We start from the raw sequence: 18,717 nt of genomic DNA, 5'->3' as shown, positions 1-18,717 counted from the left end.
GGAAGTGCCCTGTGTTCTTAAAATACACTTGTGTATTAGTACACACAGGCTCCGTATTCCTCACTGTTTGTCTTATACAATGAAAGACAGGGAGTCATTCCCTGTAGGACCAAAGAAAGCTAATGACAATGATATATATAGGTTACAATTAGCTGATTGACACCTTTCAAAACAAAAAATGGGACGTGTCAACTTTTAAAAATAATTTATTAACGATTATTCTGAAAATAAACATAATACGACAAAGTTTAGAGTGGAGGTTCACTGCCCATATCTTCCTCTTATCCTGTGCTCTTTCCTGTTTGATCCTTTTGCAGGAATAGAGTGTGTGTAACTCTACGTGGCTTATCATTGGGGCGCAGTAAGCAGATCTGATAACCCTGCCACGTTCAGCGTCTGCGCGGCAAATAAAACCACGAAATTGTCCATCTTTTAAAAAAAAGGGGTTTTAAAAAACACCTTACACTCGCCTGTTATGTTTAAAAGGCTTCGATCCCCACGATTTAGCCCATATCATGTCAGGGGCCCACCCTTGTGTCTGCAATGTTTAAGTAAGGCTGCAGGGGAGCCTGATAACCAAGAATAGTCGTGTTCGAGGGTTTCCCACGGCTGCCGTCTTCCAGATGTCTCCAATTAACACATGATTAACTTAAAGCAGGAGACACCAACTCCAGTCCTCAAGGGCCACCAACAGGTCAGGTTTTCAGGCTATCCCTGCTTCAGCACAGGTGGTGCAGTCAGAAAGACTGAGACACTGATTGAGCCACCTGTGCTGACGCAGGGACATTCTGAAAACCTGACCTGTTGGTGGCCCTTAAGGACTGGAGTTGGCCGCCCTGTTTTAGTACTTTAGATAGGAATGTGTCTTTTGCTCAAGGTCCTAGCATTTTTTCCCCTCTATAACAATATCACGGGGCTAACGTGACGTAGAAAAAGAAAGAAGGGATGTGGTGTTGAAAGGAAAGTGAACAAGGTCAGGAGACATACGTGGGACATACAGAATGAAGGTATATGAAATAAGGCATCAACCTTTCCAACTTGAAATCGCTTAACCAATGTGCACTCGTAAGTAGTTTTAATTACTATGGGGCTAAAACTTTAACATACATCCTGCCTCTAGTAATTTGGGTGAGTACAACATGCAACCTATATTTTATTATAATTACCAATTCATTAAAATACTTGGTGTATGTATCCAATTAAAATAAGAAAGCCAGCTTCTGCCCCGTGCATCTTCCCTGTACTGAACCTCCCTTGTCCGGCGGTGAAGGGTTAAGCGCACAGGTGGAGACTGCACAAAGCTGCAATAACTAATAACACATTTTAATATGTGCAAGAATACATTCTTGCAAAATTATTAATTTTACAGATTGACAGCTGGTAATGCTTATAATCACTTCTTAATTTGATGCTGTTCCCTCCTCGCGTATTATTCACGCAGAATTGTCGCCTGGCTTTTTAACTACTTTGCTGCCAGAGAAGACGACAACTTTTTCCGTACGGCTGTGTGGCTCGCCCCTGTGTAGGGGACATGATGAATGTAGAAATAGGTGCACTCACAATTACATGCAAGAACTGCTACGGGTGCTTTGGGAGACCCAACTTCTGGAGGTACCGCTGAATCAGAATGTAATGAAGCCTGCACTCCAACGGGCTTTGCAAAAAAGGTTTAATACAAGGATCGATGTTTCGGTCCTAGGTCAAGATGAAAAAGGTCCACGCTAGTCAATGCAGTCCCCAACAAGTCATTACTGCCCCCAACAAGTCAATACTGCCCCCAACAAGTCAATACTGCCCCCAACAAGTCAATACTGTCCACAACAAGTCAATTCTGGCCCCAACAAGTCAATACTGCCCTCAGCAAGTCAATACTGTCCCCAACAAGTCAATACTGCCCCCAACAAGTGAATACTGCCCCAGCAAGCTAATACTGGCCCCAACATGTAAATACTGGCCCCAACAAGTTAATACTGCCCCCAACATGTTAATACTGCCTCCAACAAGTCAATGCAGTCCCCAACAAGTCAATTATGTCCCCAACTAGTCAATACTGCCCCCAACAAGTCAGTACTGGCCCCAACAAGTCAATACTGCCCCAGCAAGTTAATGCTGGCCCCAAGAAGTTAATACGGCCCCCAACAAGTCAATGCAGTTCCCAACTAGGAAATACTGCCCCCAGCAAGTCAATACTGCCCACCGCAAGTTAATACTGCCCCCAACTAATCAATACTGCCCCCAACAAGTGAATACTGCCCCAGCAAGCTAATACTGGCCCCTACAAGTCAATGCTGTCCTCAACTAGTCAATACTGCCCCCAGCAAGTTAATACTGCCCCCAACTAGTCAATACTGCCCCCAGCAAGCCAATACTGCCCAAACTAGTCAATACTGTCCCCAACAAATCTATACTGCCCCCCAACTAGTCAATACTGCCCCAACAAGTCATTACTGGCCCAAACAAGTCAATACTGCCCCAGCAAGTCAATACTGCCCACAGTAAGTCAATACTGGCCCCAACAAGTTAATACTGCCCTAGCAAGCTACTGTAATACTGGCTCCCAGGACATACTTGAAAATGAGAGGTAACTCTCAATGTATTACTTCCTGGTAAAATATTTTATAAATAAATAAATAACAAGCCAATACTGCCCCCAACAAGCTAATACTTACCCCAACATGTTAATACTGCCCCCAACAAGTCAATGCAGTCCCCAACAAGTCAATGCAGTCCCCAACCAGTCAATACTGTCCCCAGCAAGTTAAAATTGCCCCCAAATAGTCAATAAACACCCAGAAACCCAGTAAGCTCATAAAACCCCAAAAATATCTATCTGTATGTAAGTGTCAAAAGGAGTGCTACTGAGCGTGTCACTGTATGCTACAAAAAGCAAAACACAATGGGAGCCCAGAGCTATACCCAATATGACAAAAATACACAGTGAAATACCTATATATATATCTCTTGAAAAAGGGTAATTTATTTTAACCCTTTGGCCAAAGCATTATAAGTCTGCGAGCCACTTCAAGGCAATGGTCATGCCTTGAAGTGGCTCGCAGGCTTATAATGCTTTGGCCAAAGGGTTAAACTAAATGACCCTTTTTCAAGAGATATATATATAGGTATTTCACTATGTATTTTTGTCATATTGGGTGTAGCTCTGGGCTCCCTTTGTGGGTTTTTTTTTTTGTACCCAACTAGTCACATCATTGCTGCAATTCATTCTGAATGCCCGCTCCCCAAATCTAACATTCTCATAATGCCCCTTATCAAAAAAGTCCAACGGCAGCTTTGCACCATGGAAGATACAGTCCCCATTCTGCCAAAATTCATATTTTGCAATGAAAAGAACCCTACTGCTGTCCCTGGCAATTCTTATCTCGGAGAAATCTGCTGATGGGGTTTGTTTGTTTTTACATCAGTTTTGCAACAGGGACAAGTGACCCAATGTGTCCACCTCCGAGCCTGCAACTTCATCGTCTGTCTCCTCTGCTTATTAACCTTAATTGGAAAATTCAGATAATTAGCAAGCTGTGCTGACTAGTTGTAACATACACATCGTTTGGATATGTCTTTTCTCCAAACCAGATGGTTCCAGTTGACAGTACCCACAAGTCTGTGATGTGACGTGGCATTTACATAATGTTATTAAACCTCCTTATATTTAGGGGCGAGTCTTTGTAATCAAGATGGAATTCCTATTACTCTGTCCAAAGTACGTCAAAAAGTCCCGCGGAACGTCGCTACCTGCAAATTATTGTCAATGAGCCGTACAGATAATGTTGTGCTGTTTCTTTGTGCTGCGTACGGTGGGGATAGAGGAGATTAAATAGCGGAAAATGAATATCTGACATTCTGTGTAGAACTTTTTTTTGGGGACTCCCAAAACGGATCAGAGAGTAAATAATCCAAGTTAGTCCTCAAAGATTAAAGAATTGCTCAAGCTCTCTTGGTTCATCAGGGGCGCTGAGAGTCAGCAAACCTGACTCATCGAGCGTTTCCTCAATCACGTCAATCCTGTCACACAATCTGCCCGATTTGACAAGGATATATTGTAAGCCTGGGATTCAAGGAGACGAGTGAGATCTTGAGAGCTTGTGTCAACAAGATCAATAAGGAACTTCCATACGGAAGAGGCTTCAAAATGTTTACCTCAGGGGGTCAGGTCTCAATGTCTCTTTGGTGCAAAATTGGTGCTGAAAATAGTTCTGCATTTGGTCAAAGGACAAAATCCGCTGCTTTCTGTGAGGTTAATATCAAATAACAAAGCGGAATTTCAAAACCAGGGAATTCCAAAGTCAAATACTGTAAAAATCAAGTATAATAACTCAAAGCTCATCTCTTCTCCACCATTTCCATGATCCCCCGTTAACCTCCTTCTATCCCATCCTCTCCCTCGCCCCACCCTTCCCAATGCCCATGATCTCCCCTACCCTCACCACTTCCTAAGCCTTGTTAAAATCCCTCCAGTCACCCACCTCACTGATCCAATCACCTCCACTGTCAGACTTATCCCTATGCCATGGACAAGACTAAATATAGAAACTGGACCCCAACCCCTGCCCACCCACCAAGGAAGTTCTCAATGCACCGAACCCATAGCCCGACCATAATGTTCCCACCCTGCTCACCCACCAAGCAAGCTCTCAATGCACCTAGACCATAGCATGACCAAAATGTTCCCACCCCTGCCCACACACCAATCAAGCTCTCAATGCACCTAACTGATAATCCGACCATAATGTTCCCACCCCTGCCCACCCACCAAGCAAGCTACCAATACACATAACCCATAACCTGACCATAATGTTCTCACCCCTACCCCCCAACAAAGCAAGCTCTCAATGCATCTAACCCATAGCCCCACCATAATGTTCCCACCCCTGCCCACCTCAAAGACATCTTAACAATTACTCTATGCTCATCACATGAAATGTTCCATATGTAACCCCATTTGTTTTAATAACTAATGTACAGCACCCTAGATAGGGGCACAACATAAATGTTGTTATAAATAAATAATACATTAGATAAATGCTCTTATTAAAAAATGTGATTGCGGCGATATTTTGCGGCATTATCTCCATGTTCAATAAGAATGATTTATTCCTAAATGGGTTGCTACATGCGGCTGATTTGCACTCATGAGAAATGTGGTAACTTTGCGCTTTATCACGCTAGCAAAGCAAATAAGCGATACATTGTTGAAATCGGTGGAAATTAGTGATGCAATTGTGCAGAGTGCGGGGGAGATAACTCTATGGTGGAACAGTAGGATATGTCATACGATTTCTTACGAAACCCTATGGCAGAATAGTTTTTTTTAACTCGACTGATGACTAAGGCGACCGACGCATTGCAAAGGAATGCCTTCAGGCACCAAAGGGGTTAATACACCACAAAAACACTGTGTAAGTGCAACCCAAGAAGAATAACATCCATATGGGAAAATATGAAAGTCTTTAGTTGCCCAAGTGACTAGCTGGCCATGGGTTGACAATAACTAGTTGGCCACTTCGCCTACTAAAGGGTCACTATATTAAAATGGATTACATCAGGGGTGGCCAACTCCAGTCCTCAGAGTCCAACAACCGATCAGGTTTCCAGGATACCCCTGCTTTAGCCCAAATGACTGAGCCACTGATTGAGCAACCTGGGCTGAAGAAGGGATCTCCTGAATGGTGGCCCTTGAGGACTGCAGTTGGCGGAGTCCACACTGTTAACTTCATGTATCTGATCTTGCCTGTGTATATTGTGGCCATTATATACATAGGTAAGATTGTATTGTATGTCTTTATTTATATAGCGCCATTAATGTACATAGCGCTTCACAGCAGTAATACACATAGTAATCATATAAATAACAAATAATATAAATAACAGATCATGGGAATAAGTGCTTCAGACATAAAAGTAACATTAAGGAAGAGGAATCCCTGCTCCGAGCAGCTTACAATCTAATTGATTAAGATTAGCCGAATGGAAGCCTAGGGTAGTTAATAAAAAACGGCAATATATTTTGCCAGTAACCCGATATCGCCAAGTATCGGCGTTTGGTGAATATCAGGTGAATAACTCATTTGGCGTTAACTGCTCTTACATGTCACTGCTGTAACGTTGGAGATGTTTAGTGAATAGCTGGAGGAAGACAAACTGACATGAAATAATGGCAACTCGTTCATTAGTAGGACCTTAGTGAATCCAGGACTAAGGGACTTCCTCAATAAGCCCTGAAGCGACCCTGGTGCAAATGCTCACTAAAGAAAAGGTCTACACCACGTGATGGAGCAAATAGAATTATATTGATGCAAATTGCCCAAAATATACAATCAACTGAATACTGCAAGCCGGAAGGTTTAGGCCACGCTCAGACAAGCTGCTACATCCACGCGCTTGCATGCACGCGTCCGCCGCGCTCCCCTGCAGCCCAGCGATCTGCGCTCAAACTGCAGGAGGCAGATCGCCGGCGTTTGGGGGCGTGGCGGGGGTGTGTAACGAACACATCACGGAGCTGGTTCGCCATTATTGGCTGAACCAGCTCACGTCACGCGACTGCAGCCACAAATTTCAATTTGGGTTGTGGCGGCAAAATGTCGCAGCGTCAACGCTGTAGTTTGCCGCCACAAGCAGTTTATAGTGTGACAACTGTCATCCACTAGACTGAAAGAGTGACGATCGTGCACGTCTCAACGCGGCCTGTCTGAGCGAGGCCTTAGAGGTGTATATGTGCAGAACAATGCTACTCAGTAGGGATCTGGAATAAGTCATGTAGGATACAAAAGATTTAATTCTACTTGATAATACAGTGGATAAGAGGGTAACTTCTAAAAATCCCAATGTTCCCAGCAAGGTCAATGTCTTGGGTTGTTCATAACCTGGGGCTGTGTTGTGCTTTATTATTGTCCCAGTTTAGCAGCTGGGAAACCCCAGTAAGAAGGGGATTAATAAAGTAAGCAGTGAGCTATACATGATAAGGCATTCCTTACTACACTATACTGTGTTATCCCAGCAGGGAGCTGTGTGATAAGGCATTCCCTACTATACTATACTGTGCTAACCCCGCAGGGAGCTGAGTAATAAGGCATTCCCTACTATACTATACTGTGCTATCCCAGCAGGGAGCTGAGTAATAAGGCATTCCCTACTATACTATACTGTGCTATCCCAGCAGGGAGCTGTGTGATAAGACATTCCCTAATATACTATACTGTGCTATCCCAGCAGGGAGCTGAGTGATAAGGCATTCCCTACTATACTATACTGTGCTATCCCAGCAGGGATCTGTGTGATAAGGCATTCCCTACTATACTATACTGTGCTATCCCAGCAGGGAGCTGTGTGATAAGGCATTCCCTACTATACTATACTGTGATATCCCAGCAGGGAGCTGTGTGATAAGACATTCCCTATTATACTATAATGTGCTATCCCAGCAGGGATCTGAGTGATAAGGCATTCCCTACTATACTGTGCTATCCCAGCAGTGAGCTGTGTGATAAGACATTCCCTACTATACTATACTGTGCTATCCCAGCAGGGAGCTGTGTGATAAGGCATTCCTTACTATACTATACTGTGATATCCCAGCAGGGAGCTGTGTGATAAGACATTCCCTATTATACTATACTGTGCTATCCCAGCAGGGATCTGAGTGATAAGGCATTCCCTACTATACTGTGCTATCCCAGCAGTGAGCTGTGTGATAAGACATTCCCTACTATACTATACTGTGCTATCCCAGCAGGGAGCTGAGTGATAAGGCATTCCCTACTATACTATACTGTGCTATCCCAGCAGGGAGCTGTGTGATAAGACATTCCCTACTATACTATACTGTGCTATCCCAGCAGGGAGCTGAGTGATAAGGCATTCCCTACTATACTATACTGTGATATACCAGCAGGGAGCTGTGTGATAAGGCAATTCCTACTATACTATACTGTGCTATCCCAGCAGGGAGCTGAGTAATAAGGCATTCCCTACTATACTATACTGTGCTATCCCAGCAGGGAGCTGTGTGATAAGGCATTCCCTACTATACTATACTGTGCTATCCCAGCAGGGAGCTGTGTGATAAGGCATTCCTTACTATACTATACTGTGCTATCCCAGCAGGGAGCTGTGTGATAAGGCATTCCCTACTATACTATACTGTGCTATCCCAGCAGGGAGCTGTGTGATAAGGCATTCCTTACTATACTATACTGTGATATCCCAGCAGGGAGCTGTGTGATAAGACATTCCCTACTATACTATACTGTGCTATCCCAGCAGGGATCTGAGTGATAAGGCATTCCCTACTATACTGTGCTATCCCAGCAGTGAGCTGTGTGATAAGACATTCCCTACTATACTATACTGTGCTATCCCAGCAGGGAGCTGAGTGATAAGGCATTCCCTACTATACTATACTGTGCTATCCCAGCAGGGAGCTGTGTGATAAGACATTCCCTACTATACTATACTGTGCTATCCCAGCAGGGAGCTGAGTGATAAGGCATTCCCTACTATACTATACTGTGATATACCAGCAGGGAGCTGTGTGATAAGGCAATTCCTACTATACTATACTGTGCTATCCCAGCAGGGAGCTGAGTAATAAGGCATTCCCTACTATACTATACTGTGCTATCCCAGCAGGGAGCTGTGTGATAAGGCATTCCCTACTATACTATACTGTGCTATCCCAGCAGGGAGCTGTGTGATAAGACATTCCCTACTATACTATACTGTGCTATCCCAGCAGGGAGCTGAGTGATAAGGCATTCCCTACTATACTATACTATACTATACTGTGCTATCCCAGCAGGGAGCTGAGTGATAAGGCATTCCCTACTATACTATACTGTGCTATCCCAGCAGGGAGCTGAGTGATAAGGCATTCCCTACTATACTATACTGTGCTATCCCAGCAGGGAGCTGTGTGATAAGGCATTCCCTACTATACTATACTGTGCAATCCCAGCAGGGAGCTGTGTGATAAGGCATTCCCTACTATACTATACTGTGCTATCCCAGCAGGGAGCTGAGTGGTAAGGCATTCCCTACTATACTATACTGTGCTATCCCAGCAGGGAGCTGAGTGATAAGGCAATCCCTACTATACTATACTGTGCTATCCCAGCAGGGAGATGAGTGATAAGGCATTCCCTACTATACTATACTGTGATATACCAGCAGGGAGCTGTGTGATAAGGCATTCCCTACTATACTATACTATCCCAGCAGGGAGCTGTGTGATAAGACATTCCCTACTATACTATACTGTGCTATCCCCGCAGGGAGCTGTGTGATAAGGCATTCCCTACAATACTATACTATACTATACTGTGCTATCCCAGCAGGGAGCTGAGTGATAAGGCATTCCCTACTATACTATACTGTGCTATCCCAGCAGGGAGCTGAGTGATAAGGCATTCCCTACTATACTATACTGTACTATCCCAGCAGGGAGCTGAGTGATAAGGCATTCCCTACTATACTATACTGTGCTATCCCAGCAGGGAGCTGAGTGATAAGGCATTCCCTACTATACTATACTGTGCTATCCCAGCAGGGAGCTGTGTGATAAGACATTCCCTACTATACTATACTGTGCTATCCCAGCAGGGAGCTGAGTGATAAGGCATTCCCTACTATACTATACTGTGCTATCCCAGCAGGGAGCTGTGTGATAAGGCATTCCCTACTATACTATACTGTGCTATCCCAGCAGGGAGCTGTGTGATAAGGCATTCCCTACTATACTATACTGTGCTATCCCAGCAGGGAGCTGTGTGATAAGGCATTCCCTACTATACTATACTGTGCTATCCCAGCAGGGAGCTGAGTAATAAGGCATTCCCTACTATGCTATACTGTGCTATCCCAGCAGGGAGCTGAGTGATAAGGCATTCCCTACTATGCTATACTGTGCTATCCCAGCAGGGAGCTGAGTGATAAGGCATTCCCTACTATACTATACTGTGCTATCCCAGCAGGGAGCTGTGTGATAAGGCATTCCCTACTATACTATACTGTGCTATCCCAGCAGGGAGCTGAATGATAAGGCATTCCCTACTATACTATACTGTGCTATCCCGCAGGGAGCTGAGTGATAAGGCATTCCCTACTATACGATGCTATGCTATCCTCGCAGGGAGCTGAGTGATAAGGCATTCACTACTATACTATACTGTGCTATCCCCGCAGGGAGCTGTGTGATAAGGCATTCCCTACTATACTATACTGTGCTATCCCCGCAGGGAGCTGAGTGATAAGGCATTCCCAATTATACTGTGCTATCTCAGCAGGGAGCTGTGTGATAAGGCATTCCCTACTATACTATACTGTGCTATCCCAGCAGGGAGCTGAGTGATAAGGCAATCCCTACTATACTATACTGTGCTATCCCCGCAGGGAGCTGAGTGATAAGACATTCCCTACTATACTATACTGTGCTATCCCAGCAGGGAGCTGAGTGATAAGGCAATCCCTACTATACTATACTGTGCTATCCCAGCAGGGAGCTGTGTGATAAGACATTCCCAATTATACTGTGCTATCTCAGCAGGGAGCTGTGTGATAAGGCATTCCCTACTATACTATACTGTGCTATCCCCGCAGGGAGCTGAGTGATAAGGCAATCCCTACTATACTATACTGTGCTATCCCAGCAGGGAGCTGAGTGATAAGGCATTCCCTACTATGCTATACTGTGCAATCCCAGCAGGGAGCTGACTGATAAGGCATTCCCTACTATACTAAACTGTGCTATCCCCGCAGGGAGCTGTGTGATAAGGCATTCCCTACTATACTATACTGTGCTATCCCAGCAGGGATCTGTGTGATAAGACATTCCCAATTATACTGTGCTATCTCAGCAGGGAGCTGTGTGATAAGGCATTCTCTACTATACTAAACTGTGCTATCCCAGCAGGGAGCTGTGTGATAAGGCATTCCCTACTATACGATACTGTGCTATCCCAGCAGGGATCTGTGTGATAAGACATTCCCAATTATACTGTGCTATCTCAGCAGGGAGCTGTGTGATAAGGCATTCCCTACTATACTATACTGTGCTATCCCAGCAGGGAGCTGAGTGATAAGGCATTCCCTACTATACTATACTGTGCTATCCCAGCAGGGAGCTGAGTGATAAGGCATTCCCTACTATACTATACTGTGCTATCCCAGCAGGGAGCTGTGTGATAAGGCATTCCCTACTATACTATACTGTGCTATCCCAGCAGGGAGCTGTGTGATAGGGCATTCCCTACTATACTATACTGTGCTATCCCAGCAGTGAGCTGTGTGATAAGACATTCCCTACTATACTATACTGTGCTATCCCAGCAGGGAGCTGAGTGATAAGGCATTCCCTACTACACTATACTGTGCTATCCCAGCAGGGAGCTGTGTGATAAGGCATTCCCTACTATACTATACTGTGCTATCCCAGCAGGGAGCTGTGTGATAAGGCATTCCCTACTATACTATACTGTGCTATCCCAGCAGGGAGCTGTGTGATAAGGCATTCCCTACTATACTATACTGTGCTATCCCAGCAGGGAGCTGTGTGATAAGGCATTCCCTACTATACTATACTGTGCTATCCCAGTAGGGAGCTTTCATAAGGCATTCCCTACTATACATTACTGTGCTATCCCAGCAGGGAGCTGAGTGATAAGGCATTCCCTACTATACTATACTGTGCTATCCCAGCAGGGAGCTGTGTGATAAGGCATTCCCTACTATACTATACTGTGCTATCCCAGCAGGGAGCTGAGTGATAAGGCATTCCCTACTACACTATACTGTGCTATCCCCGCAGGGAGCTGAGTGATAAGGCATTCCCTACTATACTATACTGTGCTATCCCAGCAGGGAGCTGTGTGATAAGGCATTCCCTACTATACTATACTGTGCTATCCCAGCAGGGAGCTGTGTGATAGGGCATTCCCTACTATACTATACTGTGCTATCCCAGCAGGGAGCTGAGTGATAAGGCATTCCCTACTACACTATACTGTGCTATCCCCGCAGGGAGCTGAGTGATAAGGCATTCCCTACTATACTATACTGTGCTATCCCAGCAGGGAGCTGTGTGATAAGGCATTCCCTACTATACTATACTGTGCTATCCCAGCAGGGAGCTGTGTGATAGGGCATTCCCTACTATACTATACTGTGCTATCCCAGCAGGGAGCTGAGTGATAAGGCATTCCCTACTATACTATACTGTGCTATCCCCGCAGGGAGCTGTGTGATAAGACATTCCCTACTATACTGTACTGTGCTATCCCCGCAGGGAGCTGTGTGATAAGGCATTCCCTACTATACTATACTGTGCTATCTCAGCAGGGAGCTGAGAAATAAGGCATTCCCTACTATACTATACTGTGCTATCCCAGCAGGGAGCTGTGTGATAGGGCATTCCCTACTATACTATACTGTGCTATCCCAGCAGGGAGCTGAGTAATAAGGCATTCCCTACTATACTGTGCTATCCCAGCAGGGAGCTGAGTGATAAGGCATTCCCTACTATACTATACTGTGCTATCCCAGCAGGGAGCTGTGTGATAAGACTTTCCCTACTATACTATACTGTGCTATCCCAGCAGGGAGCTGAGTGATAAGGCATTCCCTACTATACTATACTGTGATATCCCAGCAGGGAGCTGTGTGATAAGACATTCCCTACTATACTATACTGTGCTATCCCAGCAGGGAGCTGTGTGATAAGACATTCCCTAATATACTATACTGTGCTATCCTAGCAGGGAGCTGAGTGATAAGGCATTCCCTAATATACTATACTGTGCTATTCGAGCAGGGAGCTGTGTGATAAGGCATTCCCTACTATACTATACTGTGCTATCCCCGCAGGGAGCTGTGTGATAAGGCATTCCCTACTATACTATACTGTGCTATCCCCGCAGGGAGCTGAGTGATAAGGCATTCCCTACTATACTGTGCTATCCCAGCAGGGAGCTGTGATAAGGCATTCCCTACTATACTATACTGTGCTATCCCCGCAGGGAGCTGTGTGATAAGGCATTCCCTACTATACTATACTGTGCTATTTGAGCAGGGAGCTGTGTGATAAGGCATTCCCTACTATACTATACTGTGCTATTCGAGCAGGGAGCTGTGTGATAAGGCATTCCCTACTATACTATACTGTGCTATCCCAGCAGGGAGCTGTGTGATAAGACATTCCCTACTATACTATACTGTGCTATCCCAGCAGGGAGCTGAGTGATAAGGTATTCCCTACTATACTATACTGTGATATCCCAGCAGGGAGCTGTGTGATAAGACATTCCCTACTATACTATACTGTGCTATCCCAGCAGGGAGCTGTGTGATAAGACATTCCCTAATATACTATACTGTGCTATCCCAGCAGGGAGCTGAGTGATAAGGCATTCCCTAATATACTATACTGTGCTATTCGAGCAGGGAGCTGTGTGATAAGGCATTCCCTACTATACTATACTGTGCTATCCCCGCAGGGAGCTGTGTGATAAGGCATTCCCTACTATACTATACTGTGCTATCCCCGCAGGGAGCTGAGTGATAAGGCATTCCCTACTATACTGTGCTATCCCAGCAGGGAGCTGTGATAAGGCATTCCCTACTATACTATACTGTGCTATCCCCGCAGGGAGCTGTGTGATAAGGCATTCCCTACTATACTATACTGTGCTATTCGAGCAGGGAGCTGTGTGATAAGGCATTCCCTACTATACTATACTGTGCTATTCGAGCAGGGAGCTGTGTGATAAGGCATTCCCTACTATACTATACTGTGCTATCCCAGTAGGGAGCTGAGTGATAAGGCATTCCCTACTATACTATACTATCCCAGCAGGGAGCTGAGTGATAAGGCATTCCCTACTATACTATACTGTGCTATTCGAGCAGGGAGCTGTGTGATAAGGCATTCCCTACTATACTATACTGTGCTATTCGAGCAGGGAGCTGTGTGATAAGGCATTCCCTACTATACTATACTGTGCTATCCCAGCAGGGAGCTGAGTAATAAGGCATTCCCTACTATACTATACTGTGCTATCCCAGTAGGGAGCTAAGTGATAAGCCATTCCCTACTATACTATACTGTGCTATCCCAGCAGGGAGCTGTGTGATAAGACATTCCCTACTATACTATACTGTGCTATCCCAGCAGGGAGCTGAGTGATAAGGCATTCCCTACTATACTATACTGTGCTATCCCAGCAGGGAGCTGTGTGATAAGACATTCCCTTCTATACTATACTGTGCTATCCCAGCAGGGAGCTGTGTGATAAGACATTCCCTAATATACTATACTGTGCTATCCCAGCAGGGAGCTGAGTGATAAGGCATTCCCTAATATACTATACTGTGCTATTCGAGCAGGGAGCTGTGTGATAAGGCATTCCCTACTATACTATACTGTGCTATTCGAGCAGGGAGCTGTGTGATAAGGCATTCCCTACTATACTATACTGTGCTATCCCAGCAGGGAGCTGAGTAATAAGGCATTCCCTACTATACTATACTGTGCTATCCCAGCAGGGAGCTGTGTGATAAGGCATTCCCTACTATACTATACTGTGCTATCCCAGCAGGGAGCTGTGTGATAAGGAATTCCCTACTATACTATACTGTGCTATCCCAGCAGGGAGCGGAGTGATAAGGCATTCCCTACTATACTATACTGTGCTATCCCAGTAGGGAGCTAAGTGATAAGGCATTCCCTACTATACTATACTGTGCTATCCCAGCAGGGAGCTGAGTGATAAGGCATTCCCTACTATACTATACTGTGCTATCCCAGTAGGGAGCTAAGTGATAAGGCATTCCCTACTATACTATACTGTGCTATCCCAGCAGGGAGCTGTGTGATAAGGCATTCCCTACTAAACTATATTGTGCTATCCCAGCAGGGAGCTGTGTGATAAGGCATTCCCTACTATACTATACTGTGCTATCCCAGTAGGGAGCTAAGTGATAAGGCATTCCCTACTATACTATACTGTGCTATCCCAGCAGGGAGCTGTGTGATAAGGCATTCCCTACTAAACTATATTGTGCTATCCCAGCAGGGAGCTGTGTGATAAGGCATTCCCTACTATACTATATTGTGCTATCCCAGCAGGGAGCTGTGTGATAAGGCATTCCCTACTATACTATATTGTGCTATCCCAGCAGGGAGCTGTGTGATAAGGCATTCCCTACTATACTATACTGTGCTATCCCAGCAGGGAGCTGTGTGATAAGGCATTCCCTACTATACTATACTGTGCTATCCCAGCAGGGAGCTGAGTGATAAGGCAATCCCTACTATACTATACTGTGCTATCCCAGCAGGGAGCTGAGTGATAAGGCATTCCCTACTATACTATACTATGCTATCCCAGCAGGGAGCTGTGTGATAAGGCATTCCCTACTATACTATACTGTGCTATCACAACAGGAAGGGAGAAATGATGAAATGCAGGGAATACATGGAACGAGGCATTAAGTAATTTTTATTGGGACCCTGTCTTGTGGGGAAGATTATTGTTGTCACTAAACCAGCTACCTGTGAATATAGTCAGCGGTGCACATTAAGAGTTACATCATCGTGTGAGTGTGTCAGCATGCATGAATTAGGACAGCGAATCAGTATAAATAAGCTCAGGTCCCTGGATGCTACATTGTATGGCTCACTGCTCCTCGCTGCACGTCATTACAGAGACAGGTAAGTGCTTATCGCTGTTCTTCTTAGCCATAAGTGGCTGTATCTGGTGTGACTTGACAGAGGCTGTTCTGGATTGGTGCATCCAGGCATCCGTCACGGCATGTATGCATGCACCTGCTTGTCAGAAGATACAGAGCTTGACACTGCTTAGCTAAGTGGTTTCCTACCATTTTTGGGGTTAAGGAACCCCGTGTGAAATCCTGAGGAACCCCAACCCTCTCTATCACCGCGTCTGAGATCAGATGCATTGTAAATTCTTCTGTAATTGGTACAATTTAAAAATTACCTGAAAAGTACAGGGAACCCTTTCGGGATGCCCGGGGAAACCAATGGTTCCCAGGAACCCTGGACACTGGCTTAGCCATTGGGCAAAAATATAATTCTTCACAGATGTATTGCCTGCGCTTCTGAGAACCGTGCCATATGGTACTGTATAGGTAAAAGGCTTGAGTTTGGGAATATATCTCTGGCCAGGAAGCAGGGCCAGTACGCATTATTTTCAGAATTATTTCCCTATACCATGTTGCAACTGCAAATAATCCTACTTTTCTCCAGGGACCAATATAGACACCACATTATATACAGGACTAAAAAGGCCTTACGCCTTGCCGGGGAGGCTCCGGTTCATAATGTATGTAGGGTAGTATGCATTATGGCACTGTCAGAATATGGATATATAGTGGTAGCATATTGAGATACAATAGTTACGTATGTATAACATGTATTATGTGTTTGTGACACAGAGATACTGAGCTGTTGAATTGTGATAGTACTGCTGGGGGTATAGGTATTACTACTTTATGGCTTAATAAAGGCAGATATTTTGAATTCGGCATATCGCCCCATGTTTTGTATTTAATTTGAACACTGGGGATGTTTCTTATTCTGTAGCTTCCAAGGAACTGGCAAAATGTACTTTTAAGACTTTTTCAACTGAGACCATTCATATTGGTTACTGTACATGATGCAGAATACAGAAGCAGCACATGAATTCAACTATTTATTATAGTAATCATATATTAATTAATGAAGTAAGAGTACATATTGATGTATTAACTTCATAAGCATTTCAGTTCTATTGCAGGACCATCAGCAATAGGACTGAAATGTTGAAATGAAAAAGGACACTTATTTAAGTCTTTTGTTAGTGACTGATGAATAAAGTAGATTATTAATTAAAAATTCAAAAAGTTCAGTGCACCCAAAACAGTGATTACTGTTATGTGAGAGCTGCTCATCTGTGCTATAGTGTGTGTGTGTGTGTGTGTGTGTGTGTGTGTGTGTGTGTGTGTGTGTGTGTGTGTGTGTGTGTGTGTGTGTGTGTGTGTTTGTGTGTGTGTGTGTGTGTGTGTGTGTGTGTGTGTGTGTGTTTGTGTATGTATATATATATATATATTTATACATACACTGTACACACACACTCACACATACAGACAATAATGATATATTTACTTGTAACTAATAAAAATAGTGAAAGTCCATGGATTGTATTTAAGTAAAGTCAAGGCTAATATTCTCATTGACTATTGCTTCAAAACCTTTGCATTTTACAATGTAAATTGGAACTAGCGTGGAGTAAAGCGTTCCACTATACACCCTAACCTGAGAGAGTTCACAAGATTAGACATGTCCTCCTACTGGCTACATTGTAGCGCTTTACTGTGTGCTAATTCCTACATACTGTATATCCCTTTGATGCCCCGAAGCACATTGAGAGGAGCCCGGTCTTGGCAAAAGCTCTGTTCTTACAACGGCGATCCATTTAAATGATAAAAGGCAGCATTTTCCCAAGTCAAGAACTGTAACAGAATATCGGAGCTCTCCGCCTGCATTACATTGTGTTAGGGTCTTACAGCCCATGGGTTGCTAAGCTAACGCTGTGTTAGAGGATACAGGATTTATACTTCAGTAAAAAGATGTTCCTGCTTAGTTTGGGCTGCTTGTTTATGTTACAGTAGTGACCTTATCCTGTTAAGGTTTGCAGGGATTTCTAACCCTTTCTATTCTCCAATGCTGGATATTATGGTTACAGTAGCTGCTATTCTTGCCTGCCAGTTAGCATAACACATTCATTAGGGCGTCAACCCAATGCAATGTGCTCCTTGACTCGGGATGAGAATTATCTGCATTATTATACTGTCTTCGGATGTATAAAAGTGTCTTTTATATATAATGTGGGTCTTTTGGGCAGAAAGGAAAACAGCAGCAGTTAGAGACACACATTCCCATACATCCCATTATAATATTTAGTCTGGTAGGGTAGAACAATATAGTGGCAGATTCTTCAGATGCTATACTGTAGTTGAGTTGTGTGTATATATATAATGAATTATATGTTTGTGACACATAGATACTGAGTGGTCGAATGTGATGGTAATAGGGGATGTTGGGTACCACTCTTATTGTTTAATAAAGGCAGATATTTCAAATTAGCCAGCATACCACACACTTCTCCAATAACTTTCCCCCTAATTGTTCATATAACTGCTCCCTATATCTTCTCCCCTAGCTACTCATACTCTATTACCCACACCCTATAACTTTTCCCCTATGATTGCTCTGTGACTTCTCCCGTTCTATAACCGCTCCCTATAACTCCTCTCTACCTGTTCCTAAATTACTCCTTACAACTTCACTCAACTGCTACTTTAACCATTCGTTAGAACCCCTGCCCTAACTGCCTTTATAACCAGCCCCAAATCAAAACCTGACACCAAGCTTACGAAAGCTGACACATAGCACTTAGATAAATGGTGCAACCTGAACCTGACTCTCAGCTTCCAGCTAACATCAATCATAATGACAATTTGTGACGATTCATACAGGCATTATACATACCACCCAATGTGTGCTGTCAAAAAACATTGCTTCTAAAAAAAGACTACAGATTAAGTCAGCCTCAATGTTCCCCCAGATACTACAGCATGTCGCGTTATGAGCGTCAATATCAGTTTCCAAAGGACTCAATGGTAGTGCTGTGAATGTCACATGTTATACCATAATACACC

Source organism: Ascaphus truei, chromosome 7 (genome assembly GCF_040206685.1).
Source record: "Ascaphus truei isolate aAscTru1 chromosome 7, aAscTru1.hap1, whole genome shotgun sequence".
NCBI classification, from domain to species: domain Eukaryota; kingdom Metazoa; phylum Chordata; class Amphibia; order Anura; family Ascaphidae; genus Ascaphus; species Ascaphus truei.
The sequence above is the reverse complement of the archived record's forward strand: the minus strand, read 5'-3'. Positions refer to the sequence as shown.